Genomic DNA, 15,091 nt, shown 5'->3' on the forward strand with positions numbered 1-15,091 from the left:
CATTACTTGATTATACACCCATAGCATCCACCCCACATCATACCTTGCTTAGAATATGCGTGCGGTCAGTGTTTGTGTCAGGATTAAATTAAGCACATTGGGTGTGCAGCCCACAGTGTATGAAGTCCATTGTGTGTGTGTGCAGCCCGTTGTGTATGCAACTTGCTGTGTGTGTTTCTCTTTACAAAGTACAAAGTTTGGAATTTCAAACATATTTCATCAACTACTTCTCATAATAATTTCATGAGCAGGAAGTACGTTGATGTCTTTAAAATGAGGAAACCAGAGGGCGGGAGAGTTGGCTCAGTGGGTAAGGATACTTGCAGCTCTTATAGAGGACCTGGGTTCAATTCCTAAAGCACACCTCACAAGAGCCTGTTGATTCTAGTTCTATGGAATCCAGTGTCTTTTCAGACATCAGCAGATACCAGACACATGAATGGTGCACAAACACACATAGTGCAGTCAAAACACTCATCCATACAAAAATCTAATAAATAATTCTAAAAATAAATTTTACATGAGGAAATCAAGGTTCAACACGGTAAGTAGCCAGCCAAAGCTTGTTTGATGTCAACCAAACATCAAAAAAAATGGGAGAAGGTAGTTGGGGATGTAACGCAGTCAATACAGTGGTTGCCTATTTTCCATGATGCCCTGGGTTTGATCCACAGTCACCACACAAATGGTGCACAGTTGAAGCCAGCTGTAATCACAGCACTGGGAGAGAAGACAGCTGGAGCCTAGGGACTGAAGATCACCCTTGGCTACACAGCACGTTTGAAACCAGCATGGGATATGTAAGACTCCATTTCAAGAAGAAACAAAAGCGCTTAGAAAGGAAACCCCTGTAAACCAGAAGCACCAACTAAGAAGTGTGTCCTTGAGTCACACGTTGCCTCTGGCCTGCTGGTGTCTTTGTGTTTGCTTTAAGACAATCATAAATTTTCACGGTGAAAAATGCATGTTCAGTTCTCAGTGTTACACAATGGCCTGGATGTCATTAAAAAAAAAAATGACCAAGAGGTCACACCCCATCTAGAGATCATGTTTCAGTGTATGCTTACCTATTGTCTCAGGCCAAGTGCCTAGGGATGGACTATTTTATTTTCAGACATGTTGTTACTGTTTTCTTTGCAACAGTCGGACACAGTGAAAGAGCTTTCCAAGCAGAACATGTAAATTGAGGGCAGTAGGTATTCTGTTTCATGAATAGCGTCAGAAGAAAGCAGGTTTTAAGTCTTAGGCTGCCAATCAAACAAGGTTGTAGATTGCTTCCGTGTGGAGAGAAATTAAACTTCTGTTGGGGCCTCTGATAGCAGATACCATTGAAAGAAATTTTCCTACAAAGAAAGGTGTCAGTCTCAGTAGTGATAATGTGTGTGTGTGTGTGTGTGTGTGTGTGTGTGTGTGTGTGTGTGTGTGTTGAGGTAGGAATCCTGATGGTCTAACTGAGAAATATTCTTGCTGGTCCATCAGCAAACAAACACCAAGCCAAACCTCATCCACTTGGATTTCTAGTGTTATATGTGGTTGAGAAACGATGTCCTCAGCCTGAGTGGACAGAGATGACAGACAAATTTCTAATCTTCAGGAGGTTTGACTGGGGAGGGAACTCTTTGACTCTTGGTTAGAAATTACTCAAAGCCAGAAGAGGCCAGCTGTTAGGTGATGGCGTTTGCAGTGAGGAACTTGAGGCAGCTCCTCCTTGCAGAATGGACCAGCTGTAGTGATGAAGTATTTACTCCAGCTGTTCCCCATGGGCCACAGCCACGAGGGTAATGCCACTGTGGTTGTCAATGGTGACTGCCAACTTGTTGGGGAGGGAGTTGCTAGCTTAGGTTAGTTGAGCTGTAAAGACTGAGTAACTTTGAATGTCATTGTCCTATGGGCTAGGGTCCTAGTCTGAAGAAAAGAAGAACGTGAGATGATTACAAACTTTTCTCTCTCTGCCTCTGGAGTGTAACCAGCCACCAGCCTGCTGCCATTTTTCTCCAAGATGAACTATACCCTTGAATTGCAAGCCAAGGTAGCCCCTTCTTCCTCAAGTTGCTTTGGGGTCAGCTTTTCTTGTCACATACAGTTGCTAAAGGCTTGTCTTTTCCCAGCCCTTGAGCATCTTCCTTAGACTCTTGTGCAATATTACCAACAACTATAAAAGGCTAAGATTAATAGATAACTTTAGCTGAGGTCCTAAGGTTTTCAAAATAATGAACAATAGAGCTAACTTCTGCCTATAGTAAGTTCCTTATTCTTTCCAAGTCATTGTATTGATGCACACTTGTGTCTACTAAAGATACGTCCTTCCATTATTTGTCATGGCTAGATAAGCAAAGCTCCAGGAGACAGAACATAACTAATCATGTCAGTCATGATGCTGGGTTTCCTAGACTCCCTTGCAGCTAGAAATGATCATGTGACACAATGAGAGTTGTGCTTGGAAAGATTATGTTCCCCTCACAAAAGATGTAGCTGGCTGGCTTGGCTTTGTTTTCCTAATTGACTTCATTCTATCTTAGATACTGGCATATACCTGAGTCTTTAAAAAAATAATCTTGGAATAGTGGAAATAATCCAGTCAGTGGAAAGGGAGAGATATAAGCTCTACTATTGTTGAGTTGTTGAAACATTACAGGTAATGAGTTAATATGACTCATGGATGTAGAGGAGACAAATACCTTGTCATTTTTTGTCTCTGTCTGGTTTCATAAAGAAATAGTTTAGTTAGAGGAAAGCCGGGTTTACCTTCTGTAAATGTAAGAACGGTTGCCATGCACCTACCTGGCACCGCATTGCTATTTTCTAGTCCAGATTAAATGACTTTCCCTGCAATTAAGCAAGTTCACATTTTGTAGGCCGTGTCTTCATCAAGGAAGACCTCTCCCTAGAAAACCCCTAGGTTCTCAGAATGGATTTCCTCTTTCTTAAAATTACAAAATGTGGGTTCAGAAATAGCCTTGGAAGTCATCTAGGTCAACCTCACACTTTACATAAATTAAAATTCAAATCAGGCTACCTGTTCTTTAAAAAATGCCTGGAAGGGAGATATCACAGTTGTCTTTGGCAGGATTTGATCAAACTTGTAGCCAGTAGTCTTCTACTTGGCCTAATTGAACCACCTTAATTCAATTAAAAACATAAAAATAGAAAAAGAAAGGGAAAAAAACCCAGAGTTCTATTTATTTTCAAAATAATATTTGATGGACCTGCAGATAATAAGTAATTCTATCGGGTTGCTTCTCTTTCCAAGATGGAACACATCCAAATAAGAATTTTACTAGAATCTTCATTTTTCTGTCTTTCCATTTTAGAGTTTCCAGTTGAGAGTCTTTTAGAGTTAGTTCACGGAGTGTGGTAAGGCTTGGCCTTGCCCTCCAGGGACATTTTAATGTCCTCTTATCTGACTTGTGGCTCTTTCTCTTCCCTCACAGACACACATATATGGGCAGATGCCTTGCATGGTCTTTAGCATCATGTGGCTCACCCAACCCTCGCGGCAAGGGAGCAGGTCCCACTGAGAGTCCAAACGCTCCCCAGGGCTGCCACACTCTGCTTAGCCTTTTGTCTGGGTTGAGTTCCTTTCCTTTAATGACTTCCTTTGCTATTTGGCCTACTCTCGTAAAACACAGATATCTAAAAATTGTTACAATCCAAACTAGACATGAGGCTGAACTCTGAAGAAAGTTTAAGGACAATAAATTTGTTTCCTTTTCCTGATTTTACAGTACTGTTCCCATCAGACCTTGTGTTCCCATTCACCAGACTTGGTGCAATCAGAGAGGAAGAGAGCCTAAAAGTAGCCCCTTTTCAGAATTCGGTAGAAAGTGAGCTAGTGGTATGATGGAGACATCTGTCTGTCTGTCTGTCTGTCTGTCTGTCTGTCTCTGTCCCTCCCCATCCCCTCCCCCATGGTCTGCAGTGTCCTCAGAGACTTTGATGACCTCAGGCTTTAAAGAGGAGAGCTGCATTCAGGCTTAGCTGGCCACTGCTCTCTCTCTGAGCCACAGCACGATGCTACACGTCACTCCCAGCCCAAGGTAAGAAAGGAGGCTGTGAACGCTGTGAGCTGCATCTCAAGACCCCATAGGAGATTCTTCCTCAGAATGTAGACGGAGCTTCCTTTGTATCTAGCAGAACAAGAATACTCCAGCCATTTGTCTCTGAATAAAACTATTTTAAATGTTATAGACTCCCAACCCGCCTATGCTCTAGGGCTGAGTTATCCCTTGTCTTGGCTATGCCCCCCTCCCCCCGGTATACACTCCCCAGTGCATATGACAGAGAACCCGGCACAGCTCACTGCCGTTTATCATTTCTGCTTTCCCTCTCCTGGAACTACTTTATGCTAGTATACACAAGGATCTCCACAACCTTATTAATATAACATTTATCGTTAGTCTCTTGAGCCAACGCAGGGGTATAAATTATCTCCTTGCAGGGTTTATTCTTACCCTTTGTGACTCAGAGTCTCAATACCATGCCTAATACTTACATAAGAAAAATTCCATGTTTCGCCAAATTAAATCCTGGGACGGAAGGAAGGAATGGTGGACGAGGAGGTTCTTGGTAACCCGTTAAGTGGGGAGCCAAGGTTTTCCATGAAAACTTCTGGAATATTCCATCCCATGTTCCACCTTTAAGTTTCCCAAGAAGTTCCTTAAAACACAGACTTTAATTAAAGTGAAAGCCAGGAGGCCAGCTGTCTGACCTCACGTGGTCTTTTCAGTGATGTTTGGCCTGCAAATATGTACGGCACATAATGTTTTCAGATTGATTTACTCATCTATGGGAGATAAAATAAGTTTTAATATTAACACTGTCCATCCAGAGAGGGGCAATTAATATGTGGGTTAAAGGCCTTTGCACCTTGTTTCAAAAAAAACAGCAACAGAAACAATTTTTCCAGGAGTATCCTGAAGATACTAATAGGATTTATATATTATTTGTATGATGTTATTCTTTTCAAATAAATATACCAGATAGAAGAAAAAAAGAAGGAAGAAAACATATCTGATTTGTTAAAAGACAGAATTGGCAGATTTCATTTAGAAATATTTTGTTGGCTTTAATTGGAAAAACTCAAAAGCTCCAAAGACAGATGTTGAATTTAATTTTTTTCCCAATTGCACGATTTCAAACTGGTTATCCACCCAACTAGTGCTTTTGGCTCCAGCCCTATGATCCGAATTGGAATTTGCTCTAAGTATGTGCAAGTCCACAGATCCAGGTATGGATGTCAGACAGGTCTCGCTCTAGGAGTGGCTCTTCCCTTCTTGTGGTATGAACGAGCATTTAGCCTCTTGACATGTTTGACATATTAGATATGAGATGCCTCATAGGTAATGTGCGTGCTGCACAAGCGTGAGGACCTGGGTTCAGAGCCTGTGTAGATAGGATGAGGCAGTATGCTTCTGCAATCCAGGCTTCCCTGTGCTGATAGGAGAGGAGGCAGGAGAATACCAGGAAGCTCAAAGGCCAACTAGCCCACCATACATGGGGGGAAAAACAACAGACATACTCCGTCTCTCTGGAAGCAGGTAGAAACTGAGGACAATTCCCAGCTTTGCCTTCTGACCTCCACACTTGTACTGCAGCATTGCACAAGCCTACACTCATGTCCACGCACACACTAACCAGTATAAGGCCAAGAAAAGCAATGCCATTTATTAGGTATAACTATGCTTGAGTGGCCAGCAGTGTGGCAACTGTTGGTTGCTTCTGAAGGATGGGAACATTCTTGTATGTGTCGGATAACTTTGGCCACACACCTCAGTCCTCTACAGATCCACAATATGTCACAAGTAAGTGTTGGCAGTAAGTTCTCACACCTTACAATCAAACCTACGTAGGTTTAATAAAACAACAGGAACACCCTAACTCATGTCCTGCTGCTCCAGGGAAGGGACTTACCATTTCTGCTGTTGTCTTGGCTTTCTGCAGGCATTTTAAAGAATGAGTATTTTACTTTGTCACCTACTCTATTATCCAGACGATGCCCCTGCACACTTACTTCCTTTTTGTTTTAATTACTCTGCTTCTGCTTTAATCTGATTGGGTTGGTTGCTTCATTTTTCTCCTTGTTATGGTTTGAATGTGGAACTGTCTCACACAGGGTCAGAAAGAGATGGGGCTTGGCTGTGGGTCTGATACTCTTCAATCTGGATCCCAGAAGGAGACAGGAGAGAACCCATTCCAGAGAGTTTTTCCATGACACCTGCAAGCATGTATTCAGCCTCTCTCTCTCTCTCTCTCTCTCTCTCTCTCTCTCTCTCTCTCTCTCTCTCTCTGTTTCTTTCTCTCACACACACTTGGATTATAAATCTATCTATCTATCTATCTATCTATCTATCTATCTATCTATCTATCTATCTATCTATCTTGTGATATCCTACAGACTCATGTGTACTTGTCCGGAGCTGGTGGCAGTTTGGGAAGCTATAGACCCTTTGAGAAGTGAGGTCTCACAGGAGGAAGAAGGTCACTGGGAATGGAGGAGTTGAGGTTTACAGGCCCAGATTCCTGTCTTCTTTTTTCGTCCTCATTCCCAGAGGTGTGAGCAAGCAACACACCTCACTCAGAGTCAGAAAGACTCTTGATCACACCTCAGGGCCCTGCCACCTCAGCTGGGAGCCACTCCTACTGCTGCCCCTTCCCCATCATGGTGGACTGTACCCTCAGAATGTGAGACAAAAACAAAACAAAACAAAAGACAAAAAGAAAACAAAACAAAAATCTCTTCTTCCCTTAACTTTCAACTTGTTAGGTATTAGGTCATAGCAACAAAAACAGAACCTAATACAGGCCTCCTTTTGAAGATATTTAAGATAAACTGTCCACCCCAAGAATTAGCTGACAGAGTTCTAACATGGCAAGAAGTATGAGAAAATGGCTGGCTTTGTAATGACCACTGACATGTAATGACCACGTCTCATTACATACTAACAAATACCAAAGGCCCCAGACATTGGATGGGTTGGTGACGTTTACCTAGATTACAAAGGACAGAGTGAAGACCCACGTAGAACAAACCAGCCCTTGCGCTTCACTTTGCCAATATTGGCCTCTAATCAGACCATCTTTCAAATTTCCTCACTGTACTTTCTATCTCTACAGCTTCAAGGAGCCCACACGAGTGAGGTAACAAGATCCTGCTGGAATACCTCTCCAACAAGCATTCAGGTAGGAAACCAAGGTTCCCTGAGAATTCTTTTCTCCACATCTCCACAAAGTTGTCCTTGGGAAAGGGACAACTGTAAGTAGCACATGCGTCTCAACTTTCCTAGTTAATGAAAACTTGGGAATGGGCATGGAACCTAAGTGCTTTGCAAAGCCTTAGGTTTGACCTCCAGAACTGCATGAGCCTGGGTGTGGTTGCCGCATGCCTGTGATCCCAGCATTTGGGAGGTGGAGGCTGGAGGATAAAGAAGTCAGAGCCGTCCTCAGCTACATAGTGAGTCCAAAGCTAGCCTGGGCTACATGAGACCCTGTTTCAAAAATAAACAAGACCCCCAAAGAAAACTAAGTTAATTAGAATATGATTAATAACAATTAAAATTATTTAATAAGTTGTTTAATTCAACAGATTATATTAATTTAATAGTTACTTATTAAGTTAATAGCATATGTCTGTAAGAGGCAGGTACAGATTTTAGTTGGGTATACATTATTAGACATTATTTTTTCATCATAGTATTTTTATTGATTCTTTGGGAATTTCAAATCATACTCCCTGATTGCAGTCACTTCCCAGTCCTTCCATAACCTCTCTCCATCTTTGTGACCCCCGCCTGCCCCCCAAGTTCAATTTATGTTACCTGTATACTCACCACAGCATGGTCAAACTCTCAGTGGCCTGCCCCTTAAAAGGAACCGAGTCCTTCCCCTCCCGTGCCCCACTCACAGAAGCCATCTTTGTGAAGAGCTACACTTCAGCTTCCTTATCACACCTTTTATAAGTTCTTTTTGGTGGTTTCCTGTCTAGGCTACTACTTTGTGTTGCCACCGAAGTCTTCCATGATCCTCTCTCTCAACCGTGCATCTGCAGTCTGTACATCACAGAAAACATGGCCTCCTTGTTCTTCACAGTTAGCCAGAGCACGGGTCATGGGCTTCTACATGGTATCTGGCTGAGCACAGACTACGGACATCTGCCTGGCCTCTGGTGGTGACATGGGCTAGACATCAACACAGATCCCAGTTATGGTAGGACTGCAGACCCAGACACGGTCGCTGTTCAGGGTCTGAGTGTGTGTCTGTATATGCTCTGGGCTTCTGCGCACCAGCCCGGTGGACCACACTGGGCAAAGACACACCCACCCCCCCCATCACCTCAGCCCTGACGCCATCATCACGTCTCCAGTTCTGCGTCTCTCCACAGCGCATGCACAGCTCCACTCGTCCATCTTTCCTACCTCCCCATCACACATTCATTCCTGGGTGGTTTCTCCAGGCCGGTCCCCTGCATCCCCTACCATGGGAGTGAGGGGTGGGATCCTGGTCACCCCGGACGGCTTCCAAGTGTTTTTAAATACTAGTTATTTATCAATATTTGAAAATAGTTTCTCTCTTCCTCAGTCTGGGGGTTACCTTTGCATTTTCTTAATCGGTCTTTCAATAGAGTATTACCTTTTAAGGGGTCAATTTAGATTGTTTTCTTTCTGTTGTAGGTTATGACTTTTTTATTTAGATTTCTAAACTCAACACACAACTAATCTATATTTCTCCCTATGTTATCAGCTATTTTTATACCTCTACATCTTATTCATGTCTATCACATTGAGCTGATTTTTTTAAAAAAATACTGTCTTAGACTGTATTTAGAATCTTAATACGAATTATTAATATTATCATCCTCACTATTGTTTTGCACACCAATGTCCAGCTCTTCCTTTCCCACCTATAACGTCTCCAGTACTGCCTTTTCTCCTCTGTCAAAGAAAAGGTTCAAATCTTGCAGGTCTTCCCAGGGTCTCTCCCTGCTGGCCGCTCTGGCTGCTCTTGCGTCCACCCCACCCCGTCTCTATTAGTTTTATAGTAAGATCTGGGTTCAGACACATCAGCCTTCTAACATTCTTTCGTCGTTTAATATCATAGGGCCCACTTTGAGTCTCACACCCATCGCTCTACACTTTAAAAATCAATTTGTCAAAATCCGCAAAATCACTGGCTGTAACTTTGCTCAGAATCGCACTGAACCCATCAGTCAAACTGGACCCCATCCGTGTTCTGACTGTACCCTCATTCACACACACGGATCGGTCTCTCTCGTTATTTAGTTCTTTAGTTGTCTAAAAAAAAATGTTTGTAGTTTTCTTCAGATAGATCTCACATATATGTTGTTAGATTCAGCCATCGGTGTGTTTGCACCCGTAACATGTTAATATGTGTGGTAGTGTCTCTCATTTAAATGTCTGTCCTGTGTTGGGGACAATTAAGAGAGCAATTGAAGGCCTTTCTCTTTCTCTTCTGGTTCCAGGCACTGCGGGAGCCATGGGTTACCATGCATTCATGGCTAATTCCACGAACCATGCCACACACAGAACCAGTCCTGCATATGGCACAGAAATGGCATCAAGAAACCTCGGTCACGAAGATATGAATCTCATACGGGGTTGACCCTAAGTTCCTGAGGACCATGCTCTTTGCTAAGAAGCACAACAAGAAAGGCCTGAAGAAAACACAGGCCAACAATGCCAAGGCAGTGAGTGCACGTGCAGACGCCATCAAGGCCCTTGTGAGGAGGCCTCAGGCCATCAAGCCCAAGATGCCACAGGGCCCCAGCTGCAAACTCAGCTGTCTGGCTTTCATGGCTCACCCCAAGCTTGGGAAGACTATCCGAAACCACATGGCCAAGGGTTGGAGGCTCTGCCAATCGAAGGCCAAGGTTCAAACCAAGGCAGAGGCCAAGGCTCCAGTTAAGGCCCAGACTCTAGTTCCATCCCAGGCTCCCAAAGGTGCCCAGACCCCTGTGAAGGCCCCATAGAAAAGGGTCCTGCCAATGTGAAGACAGACGGACTGCTGTGACGCACCCACCTACACACTATTTGCAGATGACCAGTGTCCTATGCTGTTTTTACAAACAAACATGAGACAAGAAACCAAAAGAAAGCAATTGAATTCTCTACATCAGACACAGATTTTAAGGTTTAGGTTCATTTTTGAGTAAAGCTAAATCAAAGGATACGGGTGAAATCATGACTCTGGTATTATGTAGTGGGTCAAAACACTCTTGCCTATTGCAATAGACAATGAAGCAAGCAGTGATGTACATCTTGTGCACTATTTCAGGAACATTACTATGGGGAGGAAATCAGGGTGTGTCCTAAGAACAAAAGACTAGCTAGAGGAGCAGAGCTGACGTTGATGTCAGATTAGCCACGCCTCTCATGGGCCTGGAAGCCTAGGAGCCCTACCTAAGCAGGAGCTGCTCAGGGAAACACAACACTAAGCAACAGACATTCCCCCAACATTCTATACCAGTGATTCCAACTCAAAAAGGTTCCACGCTTAAAATGGGAAGGGCTGGAGACATGGCTCAGTGGTTAAAAACACCGGCTGGGCTGCTCTTCTAGAGGACAGAGGACCCGGGTTCAATTCCCACCTTCCACATGGTAATTAACTACCATCCGTAAGTCCTGTTTGACACCCTCTTCTGACTTCTACAGGCACCAAGCACACTTGGAACATAGATATACATGCAGGCAAAACATCCATACTACACACACACACACACACACACACACACACACACACACATTCACACACACGCGAGTTAAAAGTAGCCTCTGAGTAATTTGTTACGTATGTGTTTGTGTATCCTGTAGACGATCATGACTTTAAGCCTCTTTGAAGTCAGTCTTGTTTGTGGGGTCTGGAGAGATGGCTCAGCAGTGTAGAGTGTTAGCTAGTCTAGCAAGAGGACCCAAGTTTGGTTTCCAGCACCTGTGTCAGGCTGCTCACAACCACCTGTAACTACAGATCCAGTGGCTCAATGCCTGTGACTTCCACAGTGACCTACTCGTACATACACATGTACGTGTAAACACACACACACACACACACACACACACATACACACACACACACACACTTTAAAATAAATATAAGAGAAACCAGTCCTGTGTGTTGCATCACTAGGATTCTGATTTTCAAGTAACTATTTAACAATACATTTTCAGTTATAACATGTGCAAAGTGCAAAATCATAAAAGACATATTAAAACTTTTGTATCATCACTCAGAATTCAACCTTCTCCCCTGCATGGGTGTGCCCACTTTTCAGATTTTTTGATATAGTTTTAAAATCCGTACATCATTTAATTGTTCTCTATTACATAAATAGACTTTATACAGTGACTTTAACTCTTCTTCACAGGCCAATATGTATGGTCCATAATTTATTAAATCAGTCCCTTGTGAGACTCCTTGGTTGATTATGAGATTTTTCACTGTCATAAGCAATACTAGAATGGATATCTATTTGTGTGAGTCTGTACACAATTATTTCACCACCCCTAAAGCTATGACAAGCGAGCTATCTCCATCACCGTCTTACTGCACATATATATTTTTTGACATTTGAATCACATTGGCAAAAAGTGTTCTTTCCTTTCCTTTTTTTCCTTTCATTTCCCTTCCCTTCCCTTCAACTTCCCTTCCCTTCCCCTCCCTTCCACTTCTCTTCCCTTCAACTTCCCTTCCCTTCAAATTCCCTTCCCTTCAAATTCCCTTCCCTTCCCTTCAACTTCCCTTCCCTTCCCTTCAACTTCCCTTCAAATTCCCTTCCCTTCAAATTCCCTTCCCTTCCCTTCAACTTCCCTTCCCTTCCCTTCCCTTCAACTTCCCTTCAAATTCCCTTCCCTTCAAATTCCCTTCCCTTCCCTTCCCTTCAACTTCCCTTCCCTTCAACTTCCCTTCCCTTCAACTTCCCTTCCCTTCCCTTCAACTTCCATTCCCTTCAACTTCCCTTTCCTTCCCTTCAACTTCCCTTCCCTCCAACTTCCCTTCCCTTCAACTTCCCTTCCCTTCCCTTCAACTTCCATTCCCTTCAACTTCCCTTTCCTTCCCTTCAAATTTCCTTCCCTTCAACTTCCCTTCCCTTCCCTTCCCTTCCCTTCCATTCCCTTCCTTTCCCTTCTCTTCCCACAAACCTTTTTGTGGATACCCCAGCTCCTCAGCTCACCACCTGTGGAAATCGTGTCCATGTGAGTCATGTCAGTATCGCAGGTATGGGGATCTATTGAGACCACTGAGAGAGTCCTTAAATTAACACGGGGAGTCACTGAGGCACAGGACTGGGTCTTGTGAGTACCCAGGACTGCTCTTCTCCAACCTCTGAGCTTCTCTGAGGAACTGAGACCTCTACTTTGGATGAAATACTTACATGGTGAGAGATTCCTTACGCTCAGAAAAAACATTTTACCTAGATCCTGACAGACGGCAAATCTGTGGTGTGATAAACAGCGTCTGACACACAGGGAGGGGTGTACCCTGAAAAAAAGGCTCTTATCCCTCACAGATCTCTAATTTCAAGAGAGGTGGCTATGTGAGATGTGTATCTGCCTCTATTTTCCACAAACATCAGCTCGGAGAGGTCTGGCCTTACCGTCCACGTGACTGAAGCACAGCTCCCAACCAATCTGAGTTAAGCTTTGTTCCCATAAAGAGCCAGGACACATACCTTGTCTGCAATTGATTTCTGAGGGAAAAAAAATCAAGGTAAATGAGCTATCCTTCAATATGTGGATATTTTAATGGTTAAAAATGTGTTTAAAGAATCTATATTTTTACATTTATATACACACATCCATCAATGTGTTGGGACTACTTAAGAAGAATACTTATAATATATAACAACTATCTGGGACCTTCTGTTACGGAGTTCAAGGAATAATATTGCTAAAAATCAAATGTGCTCTCATTCTTTCTACATCACTGCATCCCTACTGTGTGTTGGCTTACATCTAGGAAGATGTAGACTATGAAATGAATAATGTTTGAAATACATTGAAGAGTCCCAAGGAATATATGTGAAAATACTTATTATTAGTATATTAAAAAAAATCGCTGGTCAGAGAAGCCAAATCAGGATCACAAAAGCAGACACAAAAGCCCAAGATCTCGGCATCGAAGAGGCAGAGCAGGAAGACCAGAGCTTGAGGGGAGCCTTGGCTACACAGCAAAATCCTGTCTGAATAATAAACTCCTTCATATTTATAGCGTGGCTATAATTTAAAAGATGAATAACGATTACCAGAGATAGGGAGAAATCGGGACCTGTACAAATCATTGCTAAAAATGTAAAATTACGTATGTTTAGTTTTGTCAACTTGATATGACCTAGGGTTACCTAGGGAGGAGGTCTCGCATGGGTTGGTCCTTAGGCAATTGTCTGAATTACATTAATTGATGTGTGAAGACCCAGACCGCTGTAGCAACCCCATTTCTTAGGCAGGGGGCTTCCCATCTGTGGTTTGAGAAATGGAGCTGCGCGCGCGAGCCGCATGCGCGAATCTCTGGTTCTCTACTCTAGGTAGTGGGTTTGGCATGCGGAGCTGCCTCAGGCTCCCACCACCTCGATTACCCCACGGTAATGGAGTATAAACTAGAACAGTGGGATAAAATAAGCATCTTCTCCCCTAAGTAACTTTTTGTAGGGTTATTTTTATCATGGCGACGGAATTGAAACTGGAAAGTACGGAAAGTGGTTTGGACAAGTTGACAGTCCCCAAGGATTCCAGAGAGCCACCAGAAGGCCCATTAGTTCTGCTTCTAAGTATACACACAAGAGAACTGCGAGCATATGTTCATATAGAATGCACATATGGACTGCTCATGGCGGATTATTCATGAGAGCTAGAAAATGGAAACAATCCTAGCGGTTATCAACTGGGGCGTGGAAAAGCCCAGTGCAGCGGACCAATGAGATGCAACAAAGGGATGAAATGGACTGGTGTGGCTCAGCAGGTGAAGGGACTTGCCTCAGACGTTATGATCTGAGTTCAATTCCTGGAGCCAGCACAGTAGAAGAAGACTTGTCCTGAGAATTTTGGTTCCCTTAAAAACACAGGCATGTTCACATATGCACACACGAACACACATACACACATACACACATGCACAAACAGGGGCACACACACACACACCACATGTGCACATACGCACATGCACACACAGAAGTGTTATGTGAATATATTTTTGTTTTATTCCCAGGTATGGACTGTGGGTGTGCTTCAGGTTGCCCACAGCAGCTGACTATGATTTGTCTTGTGCCCTGGCAGGGGTGTGATTTTGACAGCTGAAGATAGTTTATGAATTCTGGGCACTCTTCAGAGGATGCCAGAGCCCTAAGAAAGGTGGCTGCTGTTCCCCCTGCAGTGGCTGCTGCTGCTGCTGCTGCTGTTTCTGTTTTCTGGTTGCTGCTTGGAGATATCCTGACAACAAAGAGCAAACTTGCCCCAAGGAAGGCAATGCCCTGACAACAAAGACCAACATTGCCCCAGTGCCCCTAATCAGCAGGAAGTAGTCTGATGAGATCAATACCCCCTTTCTCCTCTATCCTTTCTCCTACCTAGTGCTGGGGAGTTGGAAGGGATTAGGGTGGAGAGTGGAGGTAGGGGAAAGAGCCCAATAAAAAAGCCAAAATTCCAGTTACAAACACTGACCCCCATGAGTTTTCCTCTGACTTCCACATGTGTCTTGGGATGTGTGTAAAAAGCTTTTGAATTTTCAAACAAAAGGTCAGTAATCTATAAGTAATTTTTCTTAAAGACTTGGGTAATTCAGTCATATAGTGTTCCCTTTAATGAATGGAAGATTACTTTTGTTTCAAAGACTTTCATTTGCTCCATTGTACATTTTTCATCGGGTATAAGGGAAATCAATTATTCCCACAGTTAAGTTTTCCTTAGCTCATTTAAGTAAACCCTACTAAGTTAAATGACCACCAGCGCCTTCTCTGTATTTGTCAGCTCCAGGGAAAGTGCTGTGAGTTCCAGGGGCAGGGTATAATTTGCTGTTGAGGAAACAGCATCAATTGCCCATGTGTCAAGGGCTGCTAGTGTGTATGCATGTGTGTGCGTGTGTGTATGTT

General features: G+C 43.3%; 1 pseudogene; it reads left to right on the forward strand.

Moving 5' to 3' along the window:
* The first annotated feature begins 9,634 nt into the window (after positions 1-9,634).
* On the forward strand, positions 9,635-9,982 carry LOC134481463 (large ribosomal subunit protein eL29-like; annotated as a pseudogene).
* The last annotated feature ends 5,109 nt before the right edge of the window (positions 9,983-15,091 follow it).

The sequence above is a fragment of the Rattus norvegicus genome, chromosome 13 (assembly GCF_021556685.1).
Source record: "Rattus norvegicus strain SHRSP/BbbUtx chromosome 13, alternate assembly SHRSP_T2T, whole genome shotgun sequence".
Lineage (NCBI taxonomy): Eukaryota > Metazoa > Chordata > Mammalia > Rodentia > Muridae > Rattus > Rattus norvegicus.